Consider the following 12427-nt stretch of genomic DNA (forward strand, 5'->3'; position numbering starts at 1 on the left):
TGAATGTCCGAAAAGAAACACAAACCACAGGGTGACATGAAACAAGGACTCCATGACAATGACAGAAACAAACCTGGTATATATGGACAGGTGCAAACAATGTGAGTGGGAACAGCTGTGGGCAATGAATAGTGATTAGTCCAGATCAAGGTTAGTGTGAAATGCAGTACTGAAGTGGAGCGACGATATGGGGAAGTGAGACCTCTAGTGGACACCCAGGGATACACAAACCAGACAGACACTGTGACAGTGTCATATAGTGAAAGAGGTTAAAAGACAGCCGTTATCATGGTCTTATGACCAAAGATAGCCTACGATACAGCATGAACATTGTACAGTGTGTTTGTTGTTACAATCCAAGTTTACTGACCAACCAATAAAAATTATACATGAAATTAACGCAACATGGCGCTAAAACATAAAAGCAGTCATTCAAAAACACACTACACACCACTTACCTTATAATCACTGGTCTCCTCGAGATATTGTCTATCCCTGTTTTAAAACTATAATTATTTACATACATATATTAATCCAAACTAAAAAAAAATGAAAACACAATTTCTAAGACTGTTCTAATTAAAAGAGGTGCATTTTGAAAAGATTTTAATTTTATCATGTAATAAAAATTCATTAAAAAAAAATATTGAGCAAATAAATCTAGTTTAACTGTTTTGTTAACTGAAATAAAATAAAAAATATTTGATGAAAAAAAAAAAAAATTAAAAAGCATAAACAAAAATAAGAAATTATGCTTGGGCAAATAACTTAAACAAACAAAAAAAAACTACAAAAGCCTATTAAAAAAAAGCTTAAATATATATATTTAAATGAAATACATTGTAACAGAGGATGTTACATTTTGATGTCAAATCCACTATTGTTTTATACAGAGTTTCTACACGTGGATCTCAATAAATTAGAAAGTTGTGGAAAAGTTAATTTCACTAATTCAACTCAAATTGTGAAACTTGTTTATTAAATAAATTAGTGTACTCAGACTGAAGTAGTTTAAGTTATTGGTTATTTTTAATTGTGATGATTTTGGCTCACATCTAACAAAAACCCACCATCTCAACAAATTAGAATACTTCACAAGACCAATTTTTAGTGAATTGTTGGCCTTCTGGAAAGTATGTTCATTTACTGTACATGTACTCAATACTTGGTAGAGGCTCCTTTTGCTTTAATTACTGCCTCAATTCGGCGTGTCATGGAGCTGATCAGTTTGTGGCTCTGCTGAGGTGGTCTGGAAGCCCAGTTCTCTTTGACAGTGGCCTTCACAGCACATCTGCATTTTTTGGTCTCTTGTTTCTCATCTTCCTCTTGACAATAGCCCATAGATTCTCTCTGGGGTTCATGTCTCGTGAATTGCTGGCCAGTCAAGCACACCAACACCATGGTTATTTAACCAACTTTTGTTGCTTTTTGCAGTGTGGGCAGGTGCCAAACTGCTGGAAAATTTGCTGGAAAATGAAAACAGCATCTTCAAAAACCTGGTCAGCAGAAGGAAACATGAAGAGCATGTCTTAAATAAAGAGCAATTTCTGCGAATTAAGAGAACATTTAAAAGTGTATGAAAGATGGTTTCAATTGTATTAAAGTTGTAACAATTTCTTATTCATTTTTTTTTACAGAGAAAGTATATGAAAAGCACATTTCAGTTAATATTTGTGGTGTCCGAAATAGCACAGTTGAGTACACTCAATTAAGTGTTATTTTTCTGCGCTTTTTTCACCTGGGTTCACACATCCATACAATATTTATGTCATATATTTCATCTTTCTTAATAACTTTATAATTGAAAAAAAAATGCTCTTGATCTAACAAAAAATAAAAATGAGTATATTCCTATTGCCAATTCCCTGAAATTATTATTACCACCACTAGATGGCAGCAGTAGGTATGTCCTAAAACAAATAATAAATGAATAATGAATGAATTAAGTTATTTATTACAACCCTGGCTTAGGGTCAGGGACGTAACATAAATAAAGAGTACTGAGCCTGCTTTCACCATTTCTGTGTTTTTGTTTGACATCATCAGATCATTAGACCACACCAAAATAAAAGTCTTGTTGCTTAATCATAGAATTTTACATCAGAAAGCTAATATAAATGATAAGATATAGGATTATTTTAAGAAATTAATTGCAGAGCTATCAAAAGCCCAAAACTGCTATCAATATCATTCAGCTTTATATCTAATATTATATCTAAATGTAAATAACAGTGAAGTTATTTCAATTCATTATAAATTACAGATTATTTGAGATATTATTAATTAATAATTAATTGAAAATAGATATTCCAAATATTTCATATAGGCTATAGGGAATTGCACGTAATATACATGGATTTTTTATTTTATAACCCGCCCCGAAAAAAAAGTGACAATTTCTTTACCTGAGATGAGATGACCCGCACATCACTGGTTGCAAGGTATATGTATGTATATATGAGAGTGTAAGCAGAAATGTTTAAAGGGTAACTAAACCCCTGGTCAGAGCCTGACTCCACCCACTGACAATATTTGAAAAATGCTGAAAAGTGGGCAGATCACAGCGGAGATAGAGGGGACGAACAGAGGGCGGGGCTGAGCGAGAGCAGCGTGAACATGAGACCCGCAGTGACAGATTGATTGACAGCTGCTGTCAGGGTCGCTAAAATGGAGAGTGACTGTAATGACGCAAGTAGCTTTGCAACAGAGCGATCATTTGAAGTAGAGGACTTTTCTCACCTGAAGTGGAGGATGTCGAGGTGTCTGTTCATATCAATTCGAGCCGCTGGCTCAAACTGCGGTCTTAACTCCCGCATCATGTCGCTTTTCAGCGCGAGCTGTGTGGAGAAGCCCATCTCCACCTCCATTGCGTTGGAGAAGCAATCCCATGTAAAATGCAGTTTGCACACTCCAGCTCTAGGTGGGAACTCACGGTCTTCCAGGCCAAGTGTATGCAACCACTGGCACCTAATTTTAAAGTCTGCTGGAAAACTATGCAGTCCAGCAGTGCTGTCGCAACTAGCAACACACCTCCGTACCATCCTGACCACTGTACTAAATACAGATAAATCTATGCTAACTTGAAGATCTAAATAACTATATAATTGATATGCTAAATAGATGCTATAATAGTCGATCCTGATCGTTTCAATACTCGCAATTCCAACTCCAGGAGCTAAACCATTTAGGGCCTTATAGGTAAGTAATGATAATTTGTAACTGATACGGAACTTAATAGGTAGCCAGTGCAGAGACTGTAAAATTGGGCTAATATGATCATATTTTCTTGACCTGGTAAGGGATTCTAGCTGCTGCATTTTGGACTACCTGTAGCTTGTTTATTGAAGAAGCAGGACAACCACCTAGAAGTGCATTACAATAGTCCAGTCTAGAGGTCATAAATGCATGAACTAGCTTTACTGCATCAGAAACAGATAACATGTTTCATGGCTTGGCAATGTTTCTAAGATGGAAGAATGCAGTTTTTGTAAGATGGGAAATATGATTTTCAAAAGACAAGTTGCTGTCTAATATAACACCCAGATTTTTGACTGTAGAGGAAGTAACAGTATATCCGTCTAGTTGCAGATTGTAATCTACAAGATTCTGTGTAGTGTTTTTTTGGTCCAATAATTACTATCTCCTATCCGAATTTAATTGGAGAAAATTATTGGTCATCCAATCTTTTACATTTTTAACACACTCTGTTAGCTTAGATAATTGGGAAGTTTCATCTGGTCTCGTTGAGATATATAGCTGAGTATCATCAGCATAACAGTGGAAGCTAATTACGTATTTTCTAATAATATTACCAAGGGGCAACATGTATATTGAAAATAGAAGGGGACCTAGGACGGATCCTTGTGGCACTCCATATTTTACTGATGATAAATCAAAAATTGTAGACATAAATGGAAGATTTAAAATAGGTCTATAATTTGCCAGTTCACTAGGATCTAGTTTTGGTTTCTTAATAGAAGGCTTAATAACTGCCAGCTTGCATGGTTTTGGGATGTGACCTAGAGATAACAACGAGTTAATAATATTGAGAAGCGGTTCTTCGGCTACAGGTAACAACTCTTTCAGTAATTTAGTGGGTACAGGATCTAATAAACATGTTGTTGGTTTAGATAAAGTGATGAGTTTATTTAGCTCTTCCTGTCCTATATTTGTAAAGCACTGCAGTTTATCTTTGGGTGCGATGGATGAAACTTTAGAGTTTTAGACGCTGTAGAATCTACATTCGCATTTCTAATGTTATCTATTTTATCAATGAAGAAATTCATAAAGTCATTACTATTAAACGTTGGTGGAATATTTGAATCAGGTGGCATCTGGTAATTTGTTAATTTAGCCACTGTGCTAAATAAAAACCTTGGATTGTACATTCAAAAGGCCTTACAACAAGGGTTCATCCATCCATCCACCTCACCCACAGCATTGAGCTTCTTCTTCGTGGCCAAGAAAGATGGGGCTCTGAGGCTCTGCATCGATTACAGTGCACTCAATGCCCAGACGATGATGTTTGCCTATCCCCTTCCTCTGGTTCCAGCTGCCTTGGAGGGACTATGCAGTGCCGTGTCTTCAGTAAGCTGGATCTAAGGAGCTTTTGTGATGCCCACCGGGCAATATGAGTTCCGGGTGATGCCCTATGGCTTCTCCAAGTCACCTCCCATCTTCCAAAATTTTATGCACGAGATCAACAGAGACATGCTCAAACAGTTAATCTTAATCTATATCGATGATATACTCATATATTCACCCAATTTTGAAAAACACTGACCATGTCACCTGAGTACTCCCAGTGCCTCCTTACAATCCGCTTACACTTTTCAAACAATGTTGCATTGCTGCGGTCATCACCTTCTGGATTGGAGTTGAATTTCCTGTATTTGTTGTTAGGCCTTATGCACCGAACCAAGATGTCCGTATCGTGATGGTTCGGTTCGAATACATGTATCATTCTAGGGCAGTTGCGATTAATCGAAAACATTAAAAATCATGATTTGAGCGTGCACGTTTTCTAAATGGCTTTATAGCGCGATTTTCTGCGGCCCGACTTACCGCAGTATGCTATCTGAACCAGTCAGAATGAGGCGCGCCTATCTAGCGCATGAGCATAGAGAGAGCTGTGAGTGCACAAGACACAGGTTGAGTGGGAAGAGACACGTTTTAAGTGCGTGCACTCTCTCCGGGTGAGAGCAACGTGTATCTGAGCATGCGTGTCTGGTTTTGTAACAGAGCATAGGAAATCTGCATGCGAGCAGAGAGATTCATGCTCGCACATTATTTTAATGTGTGTTACAATAATGCGCTCTTGCTGCTGCTTCTGCCCTGCATACACATACTGTATACACACTACAGACAGAGTATGTGTGAACCTGTATAATTTTTAACAAATCTATTTCAACACCTGAGGTACCACTACAAAGAGCTCTATGGCCAATGCATGGCAAAAAAAGAAAAGAAATCCCTAGACACGGGTTTTATTTTATTTTATTATTTTTTTCTGACATCTTTACTTATGTCTGTTCTAGAGACATGTTACAACTTTTTGATAAAAGTCTCATTGGTTTTCTTTTGGAAATTTGTTGCAAATTTATACTGAATGCATTTATGACTGTAAAGCATGTTTGTGTGTGTCAAAATCGTGATTAAAATCGAAATCGCAAAAAAAAAAAATTGGTGATAGTTTTTTTTTTCATAGCATTTTAATGCACGATGAGAAGGTTGCCTCCGCAAAGCGCATTAAATTAATTTAATGTCTGGCTGGCCGTTGATTATCCCGCTTATTCCATGGTCATTTGCCAATGGGTAAAAATTGGTTATTTTGGACTGTTATAGCTCGTTAGTGCTAGCATTCTGTCCACCTCAAATTAGACACAGAGATTAAATAGTGCATTAAGACCACATTTATTTGAATGAATTATACCATGTATTTAAAAATGTATTACCAATAAATGATTGTGTGCGAGTTACCTGCTTGCTGCGTCTGCTGCAGAATCTCCAGAGATATCAGTGGTATCCATCTATGAATTCTCTGCCTGTCTTATCATGGCTATGGAGGCCATCTGTGAGTCCTCGTCCTGACCCGTCACTTTTATGGAGGTCGTCTGTGAACTCTCCAATGGTCCTGTCACATCTGTGGAGAACATTTACGAACTATAGTCTCATCCTGAACCGGCCATAAAGGCCGTTTGTGAACTATTGCCCTGTCTCATCCCAGCTGAAAAAGCTGTTTCTGAAATCTCACCCTTGTCTGTTACACCTGAGTACGCTGCATGTGAATTTCCTGACTTCTGTTTCCCCAAATGTGTCTGCTGAACTGTCAACTTGTCCAGTATCCCAGAATCTGTTTGCTTTCCCTGTCTGTCCATATTCAACCAAGGAACCTGCTATCTGCCCCATCTGTCCAGTCACTGTCCTGTCCAGAGCCCAGAAACTATTAATGAATCTCATGTCCTTCCATTTAACCCTGTCACTGCCATAGAACATGCAGACTATTCCTGGATAATCTTAGTTTCCCCAAGTGTGTCCAATTCTGAACCCTTAAACCTGTTTGTCATGAGCCCCCCCAAAAATAATGCACTCAATGTCTGCCCATTAAATCCAATTACTGGCACATAGTTCATTCATGAACTAGCTGTTTGTTCTGTTTTCCCAAATGCATCTGTTGAACCGTCTACCTTGCTAGTCCCAGTCAGTAATCCTGTTTATGAACTGTTTGTCTGTCAAGTTTCCATCACTGAGCCTGCTTATGAACTGTCTGCCCATTCATTGGTTACCAGGGAAATGGAACTCCTTGAGTTCCCTGCTTCTGTCCATGGGGCCATGAATGCTCTGTCTGTGTTGCCTGTCTCTGATTCTTCTAGGCCCCAGTCCCTATCATAGTGACCCAACCGTTCTGGCCCTCCCTGGGGGTTCTCTGCTCTGACTGTACCACCGTGGTTATTTCCTACTCTAGCCGCTTCAGCCTGGTGGGCTTCTGCTCCATCGTGGAGGTCTTCTGCTTCATCTGCTCTGCTGTGGAGACCCTTGTACCCGACTGCTCTGCTGTGGTTGTCCTCTGCTCTGTCTGCTCGGCCCTGGTGGGCTCCTGTTTTGTCTGCTCCACCCTGGAGGTCGCCAGTTCAACTGGGGTGCCCTGTTCCGCCTCCGCTCCACCTCCCTCATGAACTTGAACTTTTTTCTTAGGGGGGAGAGGGGGTGGGGGCTATGTTGTAATTTCAGTCTACCTTCTCCTGTCTTGGTTTTTTTGTGGACTCTCATTTTGAAGTGTTCTTGTTCCCTATGATTGTTCCTTTACCCAACTTATTAGTTTTCATAATGAATGATTAGCTTCTCTTTTGTCTTTAAATAGTTATCCTGCAACAAATTTTGTACAACGGAGCAGTGTAACTATGTTTCTTTAACTGCATTATATTTTGATAATGAACAGGCTTCCATAAAGCAAAATTATGTTGTTTGTGCATGTGATGCTGGGAACACACCAAAAGATAATCAGGCTGATTTTGGGCAGATTTCCCCCTTTCCTAGCTATGTCCCGATGATCTTGATGGTTCTACAGATTATCTTATCAGATTTTCCCTTGGTGTGAAGTGTGTAAAGAGTGTCTGAACCTGATAGGAAAAACGTCAGCAAAAAAAAAAACCTATCGCAAATATTCAATATGTTTAATAACCTGCGCCCCTATTTTTAAGCATTTTCAGAAAAACGACACCCCCCCCCCCCCAAAAAAAAGTCTAGGCGTCCTTTCAAAAAGGCTACTTGGAGACTCCAAATGGACACCTGTCACCTAATGAGTCAAAACTACATTATACACATCAATTGAGAACTGCTTTGCCCACCAAACCACACAAGAAACAATCAGAATAACATTTGTAATGTTGACTCATTTAGTTTGCATGTGTCCATTTGGAGGCATTTCTAAAAGGACGCCTAGACTTTTCTTGAAATAAAAGCTTTTTTGAAGTAAGTGTACAGAAACAACATCTATATTGTATTTTCAAATCTGTAGTTTCTGTAATCATTTTTCTCCCCAAGAACAGTTCAGGACCTTTCAAAATGGCTATTTAGAGACTGTAAATGACACTTCATACTACATATACCGTGTATATCAAAAGTCTAAATACAATTGTTATTTTGAACAATTCTAATAAAAACAGATGTGATCATTGATAAGTTTTAGAACTAATGAACAAACTATTTTTACTACATTTGTAAATGTAATCAATCTAAAACAGTAAACTACTAATTAATTATCCAGAAAAAAGCAAATTTTACAATGAATAGGGAGACACTCAAGGCAGTCACGAAGAAGGTTTGTCCTCTGACCAACTGGAAAACTGAAAGACAAGAAAGGGAGAAAGAGAAAGTGGGAAAGTGGAAGCAGAACAAATTTGCAACGCTTTATACACAAGTGTGTGTGTAAATATGTGTGTGTGAATACTAACCTATACTGCCTCATGCCAGCCTGTCACACTTGCTTCAACTGAGCCGACTCAGAAGACACCCACTGCAGATAAGAGGGAAAAAGACAGAGCAAAAAGTGTAAACAGACCAAAGAAGACTTTAATAAATTAGAATAAATCAAAGCTATGCGTTCAACAACTATTAGATTTGAACTTTTTATACAATATAACATGTTAACTAAAAACAATTAATATTTCCCACCCTGCTCCTGCCAGACATTGTAACGGTCCCATTTTGGCAGAAAACACAGTGGCACCTCACAGGTTTCACACATGACTGGTGTCTTCTGATGGCAAAGCTTGCACTTTCTCCATCCAGCAGTGCTGTCCTCTGTGACATGTGCTTTGGATTGTGGCAGTCGACTTTTGAAGCCTGGGGAACAGCTGTGCCTCATTCCAAGCCTGCAAGTTCCAGAACAAGTGTTTCCCTGAATGCTTTCTGGGTCAGGGGTCTTTCCTTCTTTGCTCTGGCCAGATGCTGATGCAAACAGCAATATCTACAAAGTGGTAAAAGAAGATTCCGATACCACTTCCGTGTCTTGTGGAGCAATTTGTAGTATTCAATGAGGGCATCGGGCAGGTCCACTCCCCCTATAAACCTGTTGGTAGTCCAGCACAGCACCTGGAATAGGCACATTTGAGACACTTGAGTAAACACACTTGGGACCACTGCCCATCATTGTCCTTCACCTTCATATGCTCTGTGGAATGTAGAATACATCAGTAATTCCCGGGTGTCTTTCCATTCCACCAACAGCAGCTCTTCCTCTCTGAGCCATTGTATGAACCCTTGTGGAGAATTCCGCAGCAATCTGTTGGTAGTCGTCTTTGGATAACCGATCCTGTTTGGACATGCCCAAGGTCTCTGAAAAGCATGGGACTGGTGTAAATAGCGGTCATAAGATGCTGTTCCCTTCTTCTTTTCATTTTCTTCAACATCCTGAGGATCGCTAAGATAGCGTTTGTTATGTTCAGAAACTTCCTACAGGACAGAAAGGGGAACAATATAGATTTGAGACCTCCTCTAATAATCAGTTACAGAAGAGACCTTCACAAGACCCCAGGACACAACAAGTGCCAGGTAAGACGTCAAGTCTTCAACAGAGATGGTCTGCCATGGCCCGCTTGCACTTTCTCCATCTAGCAGTGCTGTCCTCTGTGACATGTGCTTTGGATTGTGGCAGTCGACTTTTGAAGCCTGGGGAGCAGCTGTGCCTCATTCCAAGCCTGCACGTTCCAGAACAAGTGTTTCCCTGAATGCTTTCTGGGTCAGGGGTCTTTCCTTCTTTGCTCTGGCCAGATGCTGATGCAAACAGCAATATCTACAAAGTGGTAAAAGAAGGTCCAATACCATTTCCGTGTCTCGTGGAGCACTTTGTAGTATCCAATGAGGGCATCGGGCAGGTCCACCCACTCCCCCCATGAACCTGTTGGTAGTCAGCACAGCACCTGGAATAGGTACATGCACTTGGGACCATTGCCCATCATTGTCCTTCACCCTCTTTTGCACTGTGTCACCTGCATGTGCTCTGTGGAATGTAGAGCAGCTCTTCCTCTCTGAGCCATTGTATGGACCCTTGTGGAGAATTCCGCGGCAGTCTGTTGGTGGTTGTCTTTGGAAAACCGATCCTGTTTGGACATGCCCAAATCCTCTTTGAGAGGAGGTCTCTGAAAAGCATGGGACTGGTGTAAAAGTTGTGTAACGGCATGTTGTCATAGAGAGGCTTGATCTTCCCCAAGCGGTCATAAGATGCAGTTCCCTTCTTGATGATGCAGTTTTCACCAACTGTAGCCCAAGTTCTCGAGCAGGCCTAAACACGGCTTGGGAGGCTCAATGTCATCCTCATCCACATTATGCCATCTTTACTGTGAGGTGTTAGGGGACACAGCAAGGACTGACTGGCCCCTTCTCCCTCTCCCCCTCCCTGTACCTTTACCTCTACCTCTTGTAGCTGCAGAAGATTCAGATGGAGACTCAGATGCAGATGATGATGAAGATGACTGCCGTGGTATCTTCCGTCGCTTAGGACTGGACTCTTGATTCCAGTCCTCATCTGTGTCAGTTCAAGGCCTAATTTATAGCACAGAGAAACACACACACAAGTAAAAGAGACATACAACTGTTAGCAGCATCAATATTTCTTCACATTACAATTATAAATGCTTGTTTGCAAAATAATTTGCTTATAATGCACAGAATTATATATAATCTTTAATATTTATACTTTTCCCCATATACTTTCGCCTTGTAATCCTTTCCTATTATATTCAGTGAACCAAATTCACACATAATATGTATATATATATATATATATATATATATATATATATATATATATAAACACAATTGACACATCTGCGGGGTCGCGGCATTAACTGTAAGTCAGTCGCGTGTAATTTGTCATTTGCGAAACTACCGCCAAGTGGCACAAAGGGATGGATTGGAAATTAATGTAATTGTAAAATGAGATGAGAGGAGGTAAAAAAACAAAAACATTATGATATAACATTGTAACATGTCTTCTCTCGCATGTTTTTTTCCCAATAAAGGACAGGTAAGGAATAACAAAAATGCATGTTGTTTTATTAAAGGAATTTTAAAATATAAATTATAATACAGGCATAATATATGAAAATATTGACATTTTGCATATTTATCCATGTAGCCTACCACCCTAAAATAGGCTACCACTTTTAATGCTTCAATGCAACGTAAACCACAATTTCTTTTGAATAATATAACACAAAATTCATATAATATAAATAATACTGCACACTAGGGATATGCCGTTATCAAATTTTCCTGTTGCAGTTAATTGATAATGCTATCACGGTATACGGTATTATCACGGTGTTTAAATTTTATTTAAAAAATTGACTTAAAGTGAATTTAAGACAGTTTAAAAATAGAAAATGATTTTACATAAAATAAAGTGCAATACATAAAATATAGTGTAATCAGTTCGGACATCACATAGTGCTCATTCAATAAATGCACAGCTAAACAATGAGCAATAGCTACATTTGCTATAGAAGTTATTAATCTTTGTTAAAAAATACAAGTCTTAGTTCATGTTAGCTCATTAAATAACACAGTTGCAACTTTACATTTTAACATCGTGTTATTAAATATTGGAATACCTAAGATTAATGAATGTTCAGAATAATTTTTTCATTGGCAGTTTATGGCTTGACATTTATCCTGCTTGAATTTGTTTTTTTGAATTTGAAATGCACATAACTTTATAAGTACCAAACTTTAATCTGTGAATATTAAATATTTAAACTATAGTGTTTTTCTTTCATTTTCCGTGACTGAAGCCGTCAAATGTAACACATCAGCGAGGCAAAACTGATGTCTATTTGCGGAAATTAGGGTGACCATATGAGCCATTTTCACAGGACGCGTCCTTGCCAGGATTTTTACATTGCCTAAAATATCCAGATTTTGGCTGTTTGTGCTGTGCAGATCGATCATTGTATGACATTCATAAGAGCTACAGAGAGCAAAGCAGACGGCTCCTTATGCATTAAAATCACTCTCTTGGTTAAATTGGTTGTCAGGAATGGTCAAGTCACTAACTTGTGGTTAAAGTGCCACTCAGCGGTCAAAAGCTGCAAATGCACTTTACAGACGCCGTGGCGGCAATTGGATGGCCACCTATTGTCTATGTATATATATATATATATATATATATATATATGATTGTAAATGTGATGTCCTTATTTATGTATAATATACATCCCCCTCACATAAGGTTATGTTGCACCCTAAATTTTGTACCTCACAGCTGTCACTGTAAATACATGATAAACATATAATATACATATACAAACATTCAATACAATGATGTTGAAACTTACCAATCTAAAACGGGATCGAGTCCACGAATAAACATCTCCTCTAATGCTGAATCGATGCTGGACACCATGCTATCCCCGTCCGAGACGCATAT

Source organism: Carassius carassius, chromosome 26 (genome assembly GCF_963082965.1).
Source record: "Carassius carassius chromosome 26, fCarCar2.1, whole genome shotgun sequence".
In the NCBI taxonomy this organism is placed as follows: Eukaryota; Metazoa; Chordata; class Actinopteri; order Cypriniformes; family Cyprinidae; genus Carassius; species Carassius carassius.